Source organism: Tachypleus tridentatus, chromosome 10, assembly GCF_004210375.1.
Source record: "Tachypleus tridentatus isolate NWPU-2018 chromosome 10, ASM421037v1, whole genome shotgun sequence".
In the NCBI taxonomy this organism is placed as follows: domain Eukaryota; kingdom Metazoa; phylum Arthropoda; class Merostomata; order Xiphosura; family Limulidae; genus Tachypleus; species Tachypleus tridentatus.
Genome location: NC_134834.1, coordinates 7894883 through 7910907, shown reverse-complemented (window position 1 = coordinate 7910907; position 16025 = coordinate 7894883). Strand labels below are relative to the sequence as shown.

General features: G+C 27.6%; 1 protein-coding gene across 2 annotated transcripts in view; it reads right to left on the bottom strand.

Moving 5' to 3' along the window:
• LOC143228709 (CREB-binding protein-like) overlaps positions 1-14309 on the bottom strand; it is a 36587-nt gene extending 22278 nt beyond the window's left edge. For both annotated transcript variants that reach the window (XM_076459994.1, XM_076459995.1), the window contains exon 1: positions 14242-14309. The gene's annotated coding sequence lies outside the window, so the exon portion shown is untranslated. The remainder of the gene's footprint in view (positions 1-14241) is intronic.
• Between the last annotated feature and the right edge of the window lie 1716 nt (positions 14310-16025).

Below are 16025 nucleotides of genomic sequence, written 5' to 3'. Positions count from 1 at the left end.
ATCTACACGTTATAATCTGTAGTTATTTACATCTACACGTTATAATCTGTAGTTATTTACATCTACACGTTATAATCTGTAGTTATTTACATCTACACCTTATAATCTGTAGTTATTTACATCTACACCTTATAATCTGTAATTATTTACATCTACACGTTATAATCTGTAGTTATTTACATCTTTATTTACATCTACGCATTATAATCTGTAGCTATTTACATCTACACGTTATAATCTGTAGTTATTTACATCTACACGTTATAATCTGTAGTTATTTACATCTACACGTTATAATCTGTAGTTATTTACATCTACACGTTATAATCTGTAGTTATTTACATCTACACGTTATAATCTGTAGTTATTTACATCTACACGTTATAATCTGTAGTTATTTACATCTACACCTTATAATCTGTAGTTATTTACATCTACACCTTATAATCTGTAATTATTTACATCTACACGTTATAATCTGTAGTTATTTACATCTACACCTTATAATCTGTAGTTATTTACAATTACACGTTATAATCTGTAATTATTTACATTTACACGTTATAATCTGTAATTATTTACATCTACACGTTATAATCTGTAGTTATTTACATCTACACGTTATAATCTGTAGTTATTTACATCTACACGTTATAATCTGTAGTTATTTACATCTACACGTTATAATCTGTAGTTATTTACATCTACACGTTATAATCTGTAGTTATTTACATCTACACGTTATAATCTGTAGTTATTTACATCTACACGTTATAATCTGTAGTTATTTACATCTACACGTTATAATCTGTAGTTATTTACATCTACACGTTATAATCTGTAGTTATTTACATCTACACGTTATAATCTGTAGTTATTTACATCTACACGTTATAATCTGTAGTTATTTACATCTACACGTTATAATCTGTAGTTATTTACATCTACACGTTATAATCTGTAGTTATTTACATCTACACGTTATAATCTGTAGTTATTTACATCTACACGTTATAATCTGTAGTTATTTACATCTACACGTTATAATCTGTAGTTATTTACATCTACACGTTATAATCTGTAGTTATTTACATCTACACGTTATAATCTGTAGTTATTTACATCTACACGTTATAATCTGTAGTTATTTACATCTACACTTATTTACATCTACACGTTATAATCTGTAGTTATTTACATTATTTACATCTACACGTTATAATCTGTTATTTACATCTACACGTTATAATCTGTAGTTATTTACATCTACACGTTATAATCTGTAGTTATTTACATCTACACGTTATAATCTGTAGTTATTTACATCTACACGTTATAATCTGTAGTTATTTACATCTACACGTTATAATCTGTAGTTATTTACATCTACACGTTATAATCTGTAGTTATTTACATCTACACGTTATAATCTGTAGTTATTTACATCTACACGTTATAATCTGTAGTTATTTACATCTACACGTTATAATCTGTAGTTATTTACATCTACACGTTATAATCTGTAGTTATTTACATCTACACGTTATAATCTGTAGTTATTTACATCTACACGTTATAATCTGTAGTTATTTACATCTACACGTTATAATCTGTAGTTATTTACATCTACACGTTATAATCTGTAGTTATTTACATCTACACGTTATAATCTGTAGTTATTTACATCTACACGTTATAATCTGTAGTTATTTACATCTACACGTTATAATCTGTAGTTATTTACATCTACACGTTATAATCTGTAGTTATTTACATCTACACGTTATAATCTGTAGTTATTTACATCTACACGTTATAATCTGTAGTTATTTACATCTACACGTTATAATCTGTAGTTATTTACATCTACACGTTATAATCTGTAGTTATTTACACTACGTTATAATCTGTAGTTATTTACATCTACACGTTATAATCTGTAGTTATTTACATCTACACGTTATAATCTGTAGTTATTTACATCTACACGTTATAATCTGTAGTTATTTACATCTACACATTATAATCTGTAGTTATTTACATCTACACGTTATAATCTGTAGTTATTTACATCTACACGTTATAATCTGTAGTTATTTACATCTACACGTTATAATCTGTAGTTATTTACATCTACACGTTATAATCTGTAGTTATTTACATCTACACGTTATAATCTGTAGTTATTTACATCTACACGTTATAATCTGTAGTTATTTACATCTACACGTTATAATCTGTAGTTATTTACATCTACACGTTATAATCTGTAGTTATTTACATCTACACGTTATAATCTGTAGTTATTTACATACACGTTATAATCTGTAGTTATAATCATTTACATCACGTTATAATCTGTAGTTATTTACATCTACACGTTATAATCTGTAGTTATTTACATCTACACGTTATAATCTGTAGTTATTTACATTTACACGTTATAATCTGTAGTTATTTACATTTACACGTTATAATCTGTAGTTATTTACATCTACACGTTATAATCTGTAGTTATTTACATCTACACGTTATAATCTGTAGTATTTACATCTACACGTTATAATCTGTAGTTATTTACACGTTATAATCTGTAGTTATTTACACGTTATAATCTGTAGTTATTTACATCTACACGTTATAATCTGTAGTTATTTACAACTACACGTTATAATCTGTAGTTATTTACATCTACACGTTATAATCTGTAGTTATTTACATCTACACGTTATAATCTGTAGTTATTTACACGTTATAATCTGTAGTTATTTACATTTACACATTATAATCTGTAGTTATTTACATCTACACGTTATAATCTGTAGTTATTTACATCTACACGTTATAATCTGTAGTTATTTACATCTACACGTTATAATCTGTAGTTATTTACATCTACACATTATAATCTGTAGTTATTTACATCTACACGTTATAATCTGTAGTTATTTACATTACACATTATAATCTGTAGTTATTTACATCTACACGTTATAATCTGTAGTTATTTACATCTACACATTATAATCTGTAGTTATTTACACGTTATAATCTGTAGTTATTTACACGTTATAATCTGTAGTTATTTACACGTTATAATCTGTAGTTATTTACATCTACACGTTATAATCTGTAGTTATTTACATTTACACGTTATAATCTGTAGTTATTTACATCTACACGTTATAATCTGTAGTTATTTACATCTACACGTTATAATCTGTAGTTATTTACATCTACACGTTATAATCTGTAGTTATTTACACGTTATAATCTGTAGTTATTTACACGTTATAATCTGTAGTTATTTACACGTTATAATCTGTAGTTATTTACATCTACACGTTATAATCTGTAGTTATTTACAACTACACGTTATAATCTGTAGTTATTTACACGTTATAATCTGTAGTTATTTACATTTACACATTATAATCTGTAGTTATTTACATCTACACGTTATAATCTGTAGTTATTTACATCTACACGTTATAATCTGTAGTTATTTACATCTACACGTTATAATCTGTAGTTATTTACATCTACACATTATAATCTGTAGTTATTTACATCTACACGTTATAATCTGTAGTTATTTACATTACACATTATAATCTGTAGTTATTTACATCTACACGTTATAATCTGTAGTTATTTACATCTACACATTATAATCTGTAGTTATTTACACGTTATAATCTGTAGTTATTTACATCTACACGTTATAATCTGTAGTTATTTACATTTACACGTTATAATCTGTAGTTATTTACATCTACACGTTATAATCTGTAGTTATTTACATCTACACGTTATAATCTGTAGTTATTTACACGTTATAATCTGTAGTTATTTACACGTTATAATCTGTAGTTATTTACACGTTATAATCTGTAGTTATTTACATCTACACGTTATAATCTGTAGTTATTTACATCTACACGTTATAATCTGTAGTTATTTACATCTACACGATATAATCTGTAGTTATTTACACGTTATAATCTGTAGTTATTTACACGTTATAATCTGTAGTTATTTACACGTTATAATCTGTAGTTATTTACACGTTATAATCTGTAGTTATTTACACGTTATAATCTGTAGTTATCTACACGTTATAATCTGTAGTTATTTACACGTTATAATCTGTAGTTATCTACACGTTATAATCTGTAGTTATTTACACGTTATAATCTGTAGTTATTTACATCTACACGTTATAATCTATAGTTATTTACATCTACACGTTATAATCTGTAGTTATTTACATCTACACGTTATAATCTGTAGTTATTTACATCTACACGTTATAATCTGTAGTTATTTACATCTACACGTTATAATCTGTAGTTATTTACATCTACACGTTATAATCTGTAGTTATTTACATCTACACGTTATAATCTGTAGTTATTTACATCTACACGTTATAATCTGTAGTTATTTACATCTACACGTTATAATCTGTAGTTATTTACATCTACACGTTATAATCTGTAGTTATTTACAACTACACGTTATAATCTGTAGTTATTTACATCTACACATTATAATCTGTAGTTATTTACATCTACACGTTATAATCTGTCGTTATTTACAACTACACGTTATAATCTGTAGTTATTTACATCTACACGTTATAATCTGTAGTTATTTACATCTACACGTTATAATCTGTAGTTATTTACATCTACACGTTATAATCTGTAGTTATTTACATCTACACGTTATAATCTGTAGTTATTTACAACTACACGTTATAATCTGTAGTTATTTACAACTACACGTTATAATCTGTAGTTATTTACATCTACACGTTATAATCTGTAGTTATTTACAACTACACGTTATAATCTGTAGTTATTTACATTTACACGTTATAATCTGTAGTTATTTACATTTACACGTTATAATCTGTAGTTATTTACATCTACATGTTATAATCTGTAGTTATTTACATCTACACGTTATAATCTGTAGTTATTTACATCTACACGTTATAATCTGTAGTTATTTACATTTACACGTTATAATCTGTAGTTATTTACATCTACACGTTATAATCTGTAGTTATTTACATCTACACGTTATAATCTGTAGTTATTTACATTTACACCTTATAATCTGTAGTTATTTACATCTACACGTTATAATCTGTAGTTATTTACAACTACACGTTATAATCTGTAGTTATTTACAACTACACGTTATAATCTGTATTTATTTACATTTACACGCTATAATCTGTAGTTATTTACATTTACACGTTATAATCTGTAGTTATTTACAACTACACATTATAATCTGTAGTTATTTACATTTACACGTTATAATCTGTAGTTATTTACATTTACACAAACATTTACAGATTGAGAGACCCAACATAGGGTAGAGGTGACAAAACACAAACATATACAGATTGAGAGACCCAACATTAGGTTACAGGAAATAACAGACAAAACAAACATCTACAGATTGAGAGACCCAAAATAGGGTAGAGGAGACAACAGACAAACATTTACAGATTGAGAGACCCAACATAGGGTAGAGGTGACAAAACACAAACATATACAGATTGAGAGACCCAACATTAGGTTACAGGAAATAACAGACAAAACAAACATCTACAGATTGAGAGACCCAAAATAGGGTAGAGGAGACAACAGACAAACATTTACTGATTGAGAGACCCAAAATAGGGTAGAGGAGACAAAACACAAACATTAACAGATTGAGAGACCCAACATAGGGTAGAGGTGACAAAACACAAACATATACAGATTGAGAGACCCAACATTAGGTTACAGGAAATAACAGACAAAACAAACATCTACAGATTGAGAGACCCAAAATAGGGTAGAGGAGACAACAGACAAACATTTACTGATTGAGAGACCCAAAATAGGGTAGAGGAGACAAAACACAAACATTAACAGATTGAGAGACCCAACACAGAGTAGAGGTGACAAAACACAAACATTTAAGGATTGAGAGACCCAACATTAGGGTAGAGGAGATAACAGACAAACATTTAGAGATTGAGAGACCCAACATCAGGGATCAGGGTAGAGGAGACAAAACACAAACATTTACAGATTGAGAGACCCAACATAGGGTAGAGAAGATAACAGACAAAATATAAACATTTACAGAACACAGTTGTTTCAGGAGGTTCTAGGAATTATCCAAATAATACACTAGATTTTGGGGAAGATGAACAGTTTTCTAATTTTAACATGAAATCAGTTCACACTCGGACTATTAACAAAACAGTCTCAATATTTTCACAAACAAATCTTTAGTAAAAAACACTTCATTAGAAAACTTGATTTTCTGTGTACAAAAACTTACAGTCTGTACTAAAAATATATCAAATTTTGTGAAGAAACACATTAAAACAAAAGTTATGATATAAATATCTAAGGTGTACAAAACAAACTGTTGAATATTATACAAAGCCAAATGTAAAAGATTTAAAGGGAAGAAATGTATTATGTTCTTAATGATGTTATACGTTCCTATATAATTGTCAACGACCTGATAAAAATAAAGCTAACATTTCGTCCACCTAGGGCCTACTGGCATTAATTGTCACAATCTTCACTTCATATTATTAGTGCAAAAAACTAAATGTACTTTAAAAGTATAAAAACCAAAGCATAGTAAATGTCTTACACATCTTTTAGTACTTAAAACTTGTCTGTATATAACTTCAACAATACTTTATGATGAATGTAGTTTTGCAGTATTTTAAAAACAAATATGTGACATGTTATTTCTATCTCCAAGACTGACTTTACCAAAAGTTGTAAATACCTTGAAAAAGGTTTGAAATGTAACCAAGTTCATCAGGATGTGTACAGGAATATATGTTACTTTGAATATCCGAGAGAAAACAAAACAGAAAATCTGTGATTAGTTTTAACTTATGAAAACTCAGAACATGTACCGGTCACGTCAATTACACGTGATATTTTTATAAAAGAATGAATGACATTCTAGATAAAGAGAAAATACAATGTAAAAAAAACAGTTTCCATCTTAATAACAACAACACTTTACTCACTCTTACAACAAAGTTTTCATCTTAATAACAACAACACTTTACTCACTCTTACAACAAAGTTTTCACCTTAATAACAACAACACTTAACTCACTCTTACAACAAAGTTTTCATCTTAATAACAACAACACTTAACTCACTCTTAAAACAAAGTTTTCATCTTAATAACAACAAAACTTTACTCACTCTTACAACAAAGTTTTCATCTTAATAACAACAAACTTTACTCACTCTTACAACAAAGTTTTCATCTTAATAACAACAACACTTTACTCACTCTTACAACAAAGTTTTCATCTTAATAACAACAACACTTAACTCACTCTTACAACAAAGTTTTCATCTTAATAACAACAACACTTAACTCACTCTTAAAACAAAGTTTTCATCTTAATAACAACAAAACTTTACTCACTCTTACAACAAAGTTTTCATCTTAATAACAACAACACTTTACTCACTCTTACAACAAAGTTTTCATCTTAATAACAACAACACTTTACTCACTCTTACAACAAAGTTTTCATCTTAATAACAACAACACTTTACTCACTCTTACAACAAAGTTTTCATCTTAATAACAACAACACTTAACTCACTCTTACAACAAAGTTTTCATCTTAATAACAACAACACTTAACTCACTCTTACAACAAAGTTTTCATCTTAATAACAACAAAACTTTACTCACTCTTACAACAAAGTTTTCATCTTAATAACAACAAAACTTTACTCACTCTTACAACAAAGTTTTCATCTTAATAACAACAACACTTTACTCACTCTTACAACAAAGTTTTCATCTTAATAACAACAAACTTACTCACTCTTACAACAAAGTTTTCATCTTAATAACAACAAAACTTTACTCACTCTTACAACAAAGTTTTCATCTTAATAACAACAAAACTTTACTCACTCTTACAACAAAGTTTTCATCTTAATAACAACAAAACTTTACTCACTCTTACAACAAAGTTTTCATCTTAATAACAACAACACTTTACTCACTCTTACAACAAAGTTTTCATCTTAATAACAACAACACTTAAACTCACTCTTACAACAAAGTTTTCATCTTAATAACAACAACACTTTACTCACTCTTACAACAAAGTTTTCATCTTAATAACAACAACACTTTACTCACTCTTACAACAAAGTTTTTTTCATCTTAATAACAACAAAGTTTTCACTTTACTCACTCTTACAACAAAGTTTTCATCTTAATAACAACAAAACTTTACTCACTCTTACAACAAAGTTTTCATCTTAATAACAACAAAGTTTTCACTTTACTCACTCTTACAACAAAGTTTTCATCTTAATAACAACAACACTTTACTCACTCTTACAACAAAGTTTTCATCTTAATAACAACAACACTTAACTCACTCTTACAACAAAGTTTTCATCTTAATAACAACAACACTTAACTCACTCTTACAACAAAGTTTTCATCTTAATAACAACAAAACTTTACTCACTCTTACAACAAAGTTTTCATCTTAATAACAACAAAACTTTACTCACTCTTACAACAAAGTTTTCATCTTAATAACAACAAAACTTTACTCACTCTTTAATAACAACAAAGTTTTCATCTTAATAACAACAAACTTAACTCACTCTTACAACAAAGTTTTCATCTTAATAACAACAACACTTAACTCACTCTTACAACAAAGTTTTCATCTTAATAACAACAACACTTAACTGACTCTTACAACAAAGTTTTCATCTTAATAACAACAAAACTTTACTCACTCTTACAACAAAGTTTTCATCTTAATAACAACAAAACTTTACTCACTCTTACAACAAAGTTTTCATCTTAATAACAACAAAACTTTACTCACTCTTACAACAAAGTTTTCATCTTAATAACAACAAAACTTAACTCACTCTTACAACAAAGTTTTCATCTTAATAACAACAACACTTAACTGACTCTTACAACAAAGTTTTCATCTTAATAACAACAAAACACTTAACTGACTCTTACAACAAAGTTTTCATCTTAATAACAACAAAACTTTACTCACTCTTACAACAAAGTTTTCATCTTAATAACAACAAAACTTTACTCACTCTTACAACAAAGTTTTCATCTTAATAACAACAAAACTTTACTCACTCTTACAACAAAGTTTTCATCTTAATAACAACAAAACTTAACTGACTCTTACAACAAAGTTTTCATCTTAATAACAACAACACTTAACTGACTCTTACAACAAAGTTTTCATCTTAATAACAACAACACTTAACTGACTCTTACAACAAAGTTTTCATCTTAATAACAACAAAACTTTACTCACTCTTACAACAAAGTTTTCATCTTAATAACAACAAAACTTTACTCACTCTTACAACAAAGTTTTCATCTTAATAACAACAAAACTTTACTCACTCTTACAACAAAGTTTTCATCTTAATAACAACAAAACTTTACTCACTCTTACAACAAAGTTTTCATCTTAATAACAACAACACTTAACTGACTCTTACAACAAAGTTTTCATCTTAATAACAACAACACTTAACTGACTCTTACAACAAAGTTTTCATCTTAATAACAACAAAACTTTAACTCACTCTTACAACAAAGTTTTCATCTTAATAACAACAAACACTTTACTCACTCTTACAACAAAGTTTTCATCTTAATAACAACAAAACTTTACTCACTCTTACAACAAAGTTTTCATCTTAATAACAACAAAACTTTACTCACTCTTACAACAAAGTTTTCATCTTAATAACAACAAAACTTTACTCACTCTTACAACAAAGTTTTCATCTTAATAACAACAAAACTTAACTACTCACTCTTACAACAAAGTTTTCATCTTAATAACAACAAAACTCTTACAACTCACTCTTACAACAAAGTTTTCATCTTAATAACAACAAAACTTAACTCACTCTTACAACAAAGTTTTCATCTTAATAACAACAAAACTTTACTCACTCTTACAACAAAGTTTTCATCTTAATAACAACAAAACTTTACTCACTCTTACAACAAAGTTTTCATCTTAATAACAACAAAACTTAACTGACTCTTACAACAAAGTTTTCATCTTAATAACAACAAAACTTTACTCACTCTTACAACAAAGTTTTCATCTTAATAACAACAACACTTAACTCACTCTTACAACAAAGTTTTCATCTTAATAACAACAACACTTAACTGACTCTTACAACAAAGTTTTCATCTTAATAACAACAAAACTTTACTCACTCTTACAACAAAGTTTTCATCTTAATAACAACAAAACTTTACTCACTCTTACAACAAAGTTTCATCATCTTAATACTCTTACAACAAAGTTTTCATCTTAATAACAACAAACTTTACTCACTCTTACAACAAAGTTTTCATCTTAATAACAACAACACTTAACTGACTCTTACAACAAAGTTTTCATCTTAATAACAACAAAACTTAACTGACTCTTACAACAAAGTTTTCATCTTAATAACAACAAAACTTTACTCACTCTTACAACAAAGTTTTCATCTTAATAACAACAAAGTTTTCACTTTACTCACTCTTACAACAAAGTTTTCATCTTAATAACAACAAAACTTTACTCACTCTTACAACAAAGTTTTCATCTTAATAACAACAACAAAGTTTTCACTTAACAACAACACTCACTCTTACAACAAAGTTTTCATCTTAATAACAACACTTTACTCACTCTTACAACAAAGTTTTCATCTGACTCTTACTCAACAAAGTTTTCATCTTAATAACAACAAAACTTTACTCACTCTTACAACAAAGTTTTCATCTTAATAACAACAAAACTTTACTCACTCTTACAACAAAGTTTTCATCTTAATAACAACAAAACTTTACTCACTCTTACAACAAAGTTTTCATCTTAATAACAACAACACTTTACTCACTCTTACAACAAAGTTTTCATCTTAATAACAACAAAACTTTACTCACTCTTACAACAAAGTTTTCATCTTAATAACAACAAAACTTTACTCACTCTTACAACAAAGTTTTCATCTTAATAACAACAAAACTTTACTCACTCTTACAACAAAGTTTTCATCTTAATAACAACAAAACTTTACTCACTCTTACAACAAAGTTTTCATCTTAATAACAACAAAACTTTACTCACTCTTACAACAAAGTTTTCATCTTAATAACAACAAAACTTTACTCACTCTTACAACAAAGTTTTCATCTTAATAACAACAAAACTTTACTCACTCTTACAACAAAGTTTTCATCTTAATAACAACAAAACTTTACTAATAACAACAAAGTTTTCATCTTAATAACAACAAAACTTTACTCACTCTTACAACAAAGTTTTCATCTTTAACAACAAACACTCACTCTTACAACAAAGTTTTCATCTTAATAACAACAAAACTTTACTCACTCTTACAACAAAGTTTTCATCTTAATAACAACAAAACTTTACTCACTCTTACAACAAAGTTTTCATCTTAATAACAACAAAACTTTACTCACTCTTACAACAAAGTTTTCATCTTAATAACAACAAAACTTTACTCACTCTTACAACAAAGTTTTCATCTTAATAACAACAAAACTTTACTCACTCTTACAACAAAGTTTTCATCTTAATAACAACAAAACTTTACTCACTCTTACAACAAAGTTTTCATCTTAATAACAACAAAACTTTACTCACTCTTACAACAAAGTTTTCATCTTAATAACAACAAAACTTTACTCACTCTTACAACAAAGTTTTCATCTTAATAACAACAAAGTTTTCACTTAATAACAACTCACTCTTACAACAAAGTTTTCATCTTAATAACAACAAAACTTTACTCACTCTTACAACAAAGTTTTCATCTTAATAACAACAAAACTTTACTCACTCTTACAACAAAGTTTTCATCTTAATAACAACAACACTTTACTCACTCAAAGTTTTCATCTTAATAACAACAAAACTTTACTCACTCTTACAACAAAGTTTTCATCTTAATAACAACAAAAACTCTTAACTCACTCTTACAACAAAGTTTTCATCTTAATAACAACAAAACTTTACTCACTCTTACAACAAAGTTTTCATCTTAATAACAACAAAACTTTACTCACTCTTACAACAAAGTTTTCATCTTAATAACAACAAAACTTTACTCACTCTTACAACAAAGTTTTCATCTTAATAACAACAAAACTTCACTCACTCTTACAACAAAGTTTTCATCTTAATAACAACAAAACTTTACTCACTCTTACAACAAAGTTTTCATCTTAATAACAATTTAACTCACTCTTACAACAAAGTTTTCATCTAACAACACTCTTACACTCTTACAACAAAGTTTTCATCTTAATAACAACAAACTTTACTCACTCTTACAACAAAGTTTTCATCTTAATAACAACAAACTTTACTACTCTTACAACAAAGTTTTCATCTTAATAACAACAACACTTAACTCACTCTTACAACAAAGTTTTCATCTTAATAACAACAAGTTTTCACTTAATAACAACTCACTCTTACAACAAAGTTTTCATCTTAATAACAACAACACTTTACTCACTCTTACAACAAAGTTTTCATCTTAATAACAACACTTAACTCACTCTTACAACAAAGTTTTCATCTTAATAACAACAACACTTAACTCACTCTTACAACAAAGTTTTCATCTTAATAACAACAACACTTAACTCACTCTTACAACAAAGTTTTCATCTTAATAACAACAACACTTTACTCACTCTTACAACAAAGTTTTCATCTTAATAACAACAAAACTTTACTCACTCTTACAACAAAGTTTTCATCTTAATAACAACAACACTTTACTCACTCTTACAACAAAGTTTTCATCTTAATAACAACAAAACTTTACTCACTCTTACAACAAAGTTTTCATCTTAATAACAACAACACTTTACTCACTCTTACAACAAAGTTTTCATCTTAATAACAACAAAACTTTACTCACTCTTACAACAAAGTTTTCATCTTAATAACAACAACTCACTCTTACAACAAAGTTTTCACTTTACTGACTCTTACAACAAAGTTTTCATCTTAATAACAACAACACTTTACTCACTCTTACAACAAAGTTTTCATCTTAATAACAACAAAACTTTACTCACTCTTACAACAAAGTTTTCATCTTAATAACAACAAAACTTTACTCACTCTTACAACAAAGTTTTCATCTTAATAACAACAACACTTTACTCACTCTTACAACAAAGTTTTCATCTTAATAACAACTAAACTTTACTCACTCTTACAACAAAGTTTTCATCTTAATAACAACTAAACTTTACTCACTCTTACAACAAAGTTTTCATCTTAATAACAACAAAACTTTACTCACTCTTACAACAAAGTTTTCATCTTAATAACAACACTCTTACAACAAAGTTTTCATCTTAATCAACTACTCACTCTTACAAAGTTTTCATCTTAATAACAACAAAACTTTACTCACTCTTACAACAAAGTTTTCATCTTAATAACAACAAAACTTTACTCACTCTTACAACAAAGTTTTCATCTTAATAACAACAAAACTTTACTCACTCTTACAACAAAGTTTTCATCTTAATAACAACAAAACTTTACTCACTCTTACAACAAAGTTTTCATCTTAATAACAACAAAACTTTACTCACTCTTACAACAAAGTTTTCATCTTAATAACAACTAAACTTTACTCACTCTTACAACAAAGTTTTCATCTTAATAACAACTAAACTTTACTCACTCTTACAACAAAGTTTTCATCTTAATAACAACAAAACTTTACTCACTCTTACAACAAAGTTTTCATCTTAATAACAACAACACTTAACTCACTCTTACAACAAAGTTTTCATCTTAATAACAACAAAACTTTACTCACTCTTACAACAAAGTTTTCATCTTAATAACAACAAAACTCACTCTTACAACAAAGTTTTCATCTTAATAACAACAAAACTTTACTCACTCTTACAACAAAGTTTTCATCTTAATAACAACAACACTTTACTCACTCTTACAACAAAGTTTTCATCTTAATAACAACAAAACTTCACTCACTCTTACAACAAAGTTTTCATCTTAATAACAACAACACTTTACTCACTCTTACAACAAAGTTTTCATCTTAATAACAACAAAACTTTACTCACTCTTACTGGTGAACTTGTTTTCCTTCCTCTTCTTTCCTTGAGTTTTTAAACAATTATCACAAACAAACCTGAAATACAAAAGCACTCTTCATATTAACCAACTTTCAACAAACCTGTAACTTACAACCTATGTTCACCTTTACAATTACACTGGTGTTTAAATGTAATTTCACCATGGTTCCATGGAGTTACTCTCTTGTTATCCGTCATCACAGAACGTACAGTTACTCATTATATAATTATCATTATGTATGCTAATCTGACGACCTTTCTTCATTCACATGAACTTATGATTTTTAAAAGTAACTGAAACAAACCAGTTGAATTATTTGTTACATACATACATAGCTGTTCATCTATCCATACAAGTTACCCTACAATGATTCAGAATAAAGTTCTGCAATACTAATTTCAATACAGAAATCTTAGATTATGACACAGAAAGAGGTTTAATGTGGACAATACCATATAGAAAGATGTTTAATCCTGAAAATTTGACATAGAAAGGTTTAATCCTGAGAATTTGACACAGAAAGGTTTAATCCTGAGAATATGACACAGAAAGGTTTAATCCTGAGAATATGACACAGAAAGGTTTAATCCTGAGAATATGACACAGAAAGGTTTAATCCTGAAAATATGACACAGAAAGAGGTTTAATCCAGAGAATATGACATAGAAAGAGGTTTAATTTTGACAATACGACATAGAAAGAGGTTTAATTTTGACAATACGACATAGAAAGTTTTAATCCTGAGAATATGACATAGAATGTTTTAATCCAGAGAATATGACATAGAAAGTTTTAATCCAGAGAATATAACATAGAAAGAGGTTTAATCCTGAAAATATGACATAGAAAGAGGTTTAATCCTGAAAATATGACATAGAAAGAGGTTTAATCCTGAAAATATGACATAGAAAGAGGTTTAATCCTGAAAATATGACATAGAAAGAGGTTTAATCCTGAGAATTTGACATAGAAAGAGGTTTAATCCTGAGAATTTGACATAGAAAGATGTTTAATCCTGAGAATTTGACATAGAAAGAGGTTTAATCCTGAGAATTTGACACAGAAAGAGGTTTAATCCTGAGAATTTGACATAGAAAGAGGTTTAATCCTGAAAATAAGACATAGAAAGAGGTTTAATCCTGAAAATAAGACATAGAAAGAGGTTTAATCCTGAAAATATGACATAGAAAGAGGTTTAATCCTGAGAATTTGACATAGAAAGAGGTTTAATCCTGAAAATATAACATAGAAGGTTTAATCCTGACAATATGACATAGAAAGAGGTTTAATCTTAAGAATATGACACAAAAAGGTTTAATCCAGAGAATATGACATAGAAAGAGGTTTAATCCTGAGAATTTGACATAGAAAGTTTTAATCCAGAGAATATGACACAGAAAGAGGTTTAATCCTGAAAATATGACATAGAAAGAGGTTTAATCCTGAAAATATACATTGAAAAAGGTTTAATCCTGAAAATATAACATAGAAAGAGGTTTAATCCTGAAAATATAACATAGAAAGAGGTTTAATCCTGAAAATATAACATAGAAAGAGGTTTAATCCTGAGAATTTGACATAGAAAGAGGTTTAATCCTGAGAATTTGACATAGAAAGAGGTTTAATCCTGAAAATAAGACATAGAAAGAGGTTTAATCCTGAAAATATGACATAGAAAGAGGTTTAATCCTGAGAATTTGACATAGAAAGAGGTTTAATCCTGAAAATATAACATAGAAGGTTTAATCCTGACAATATGACATAGAAAGAG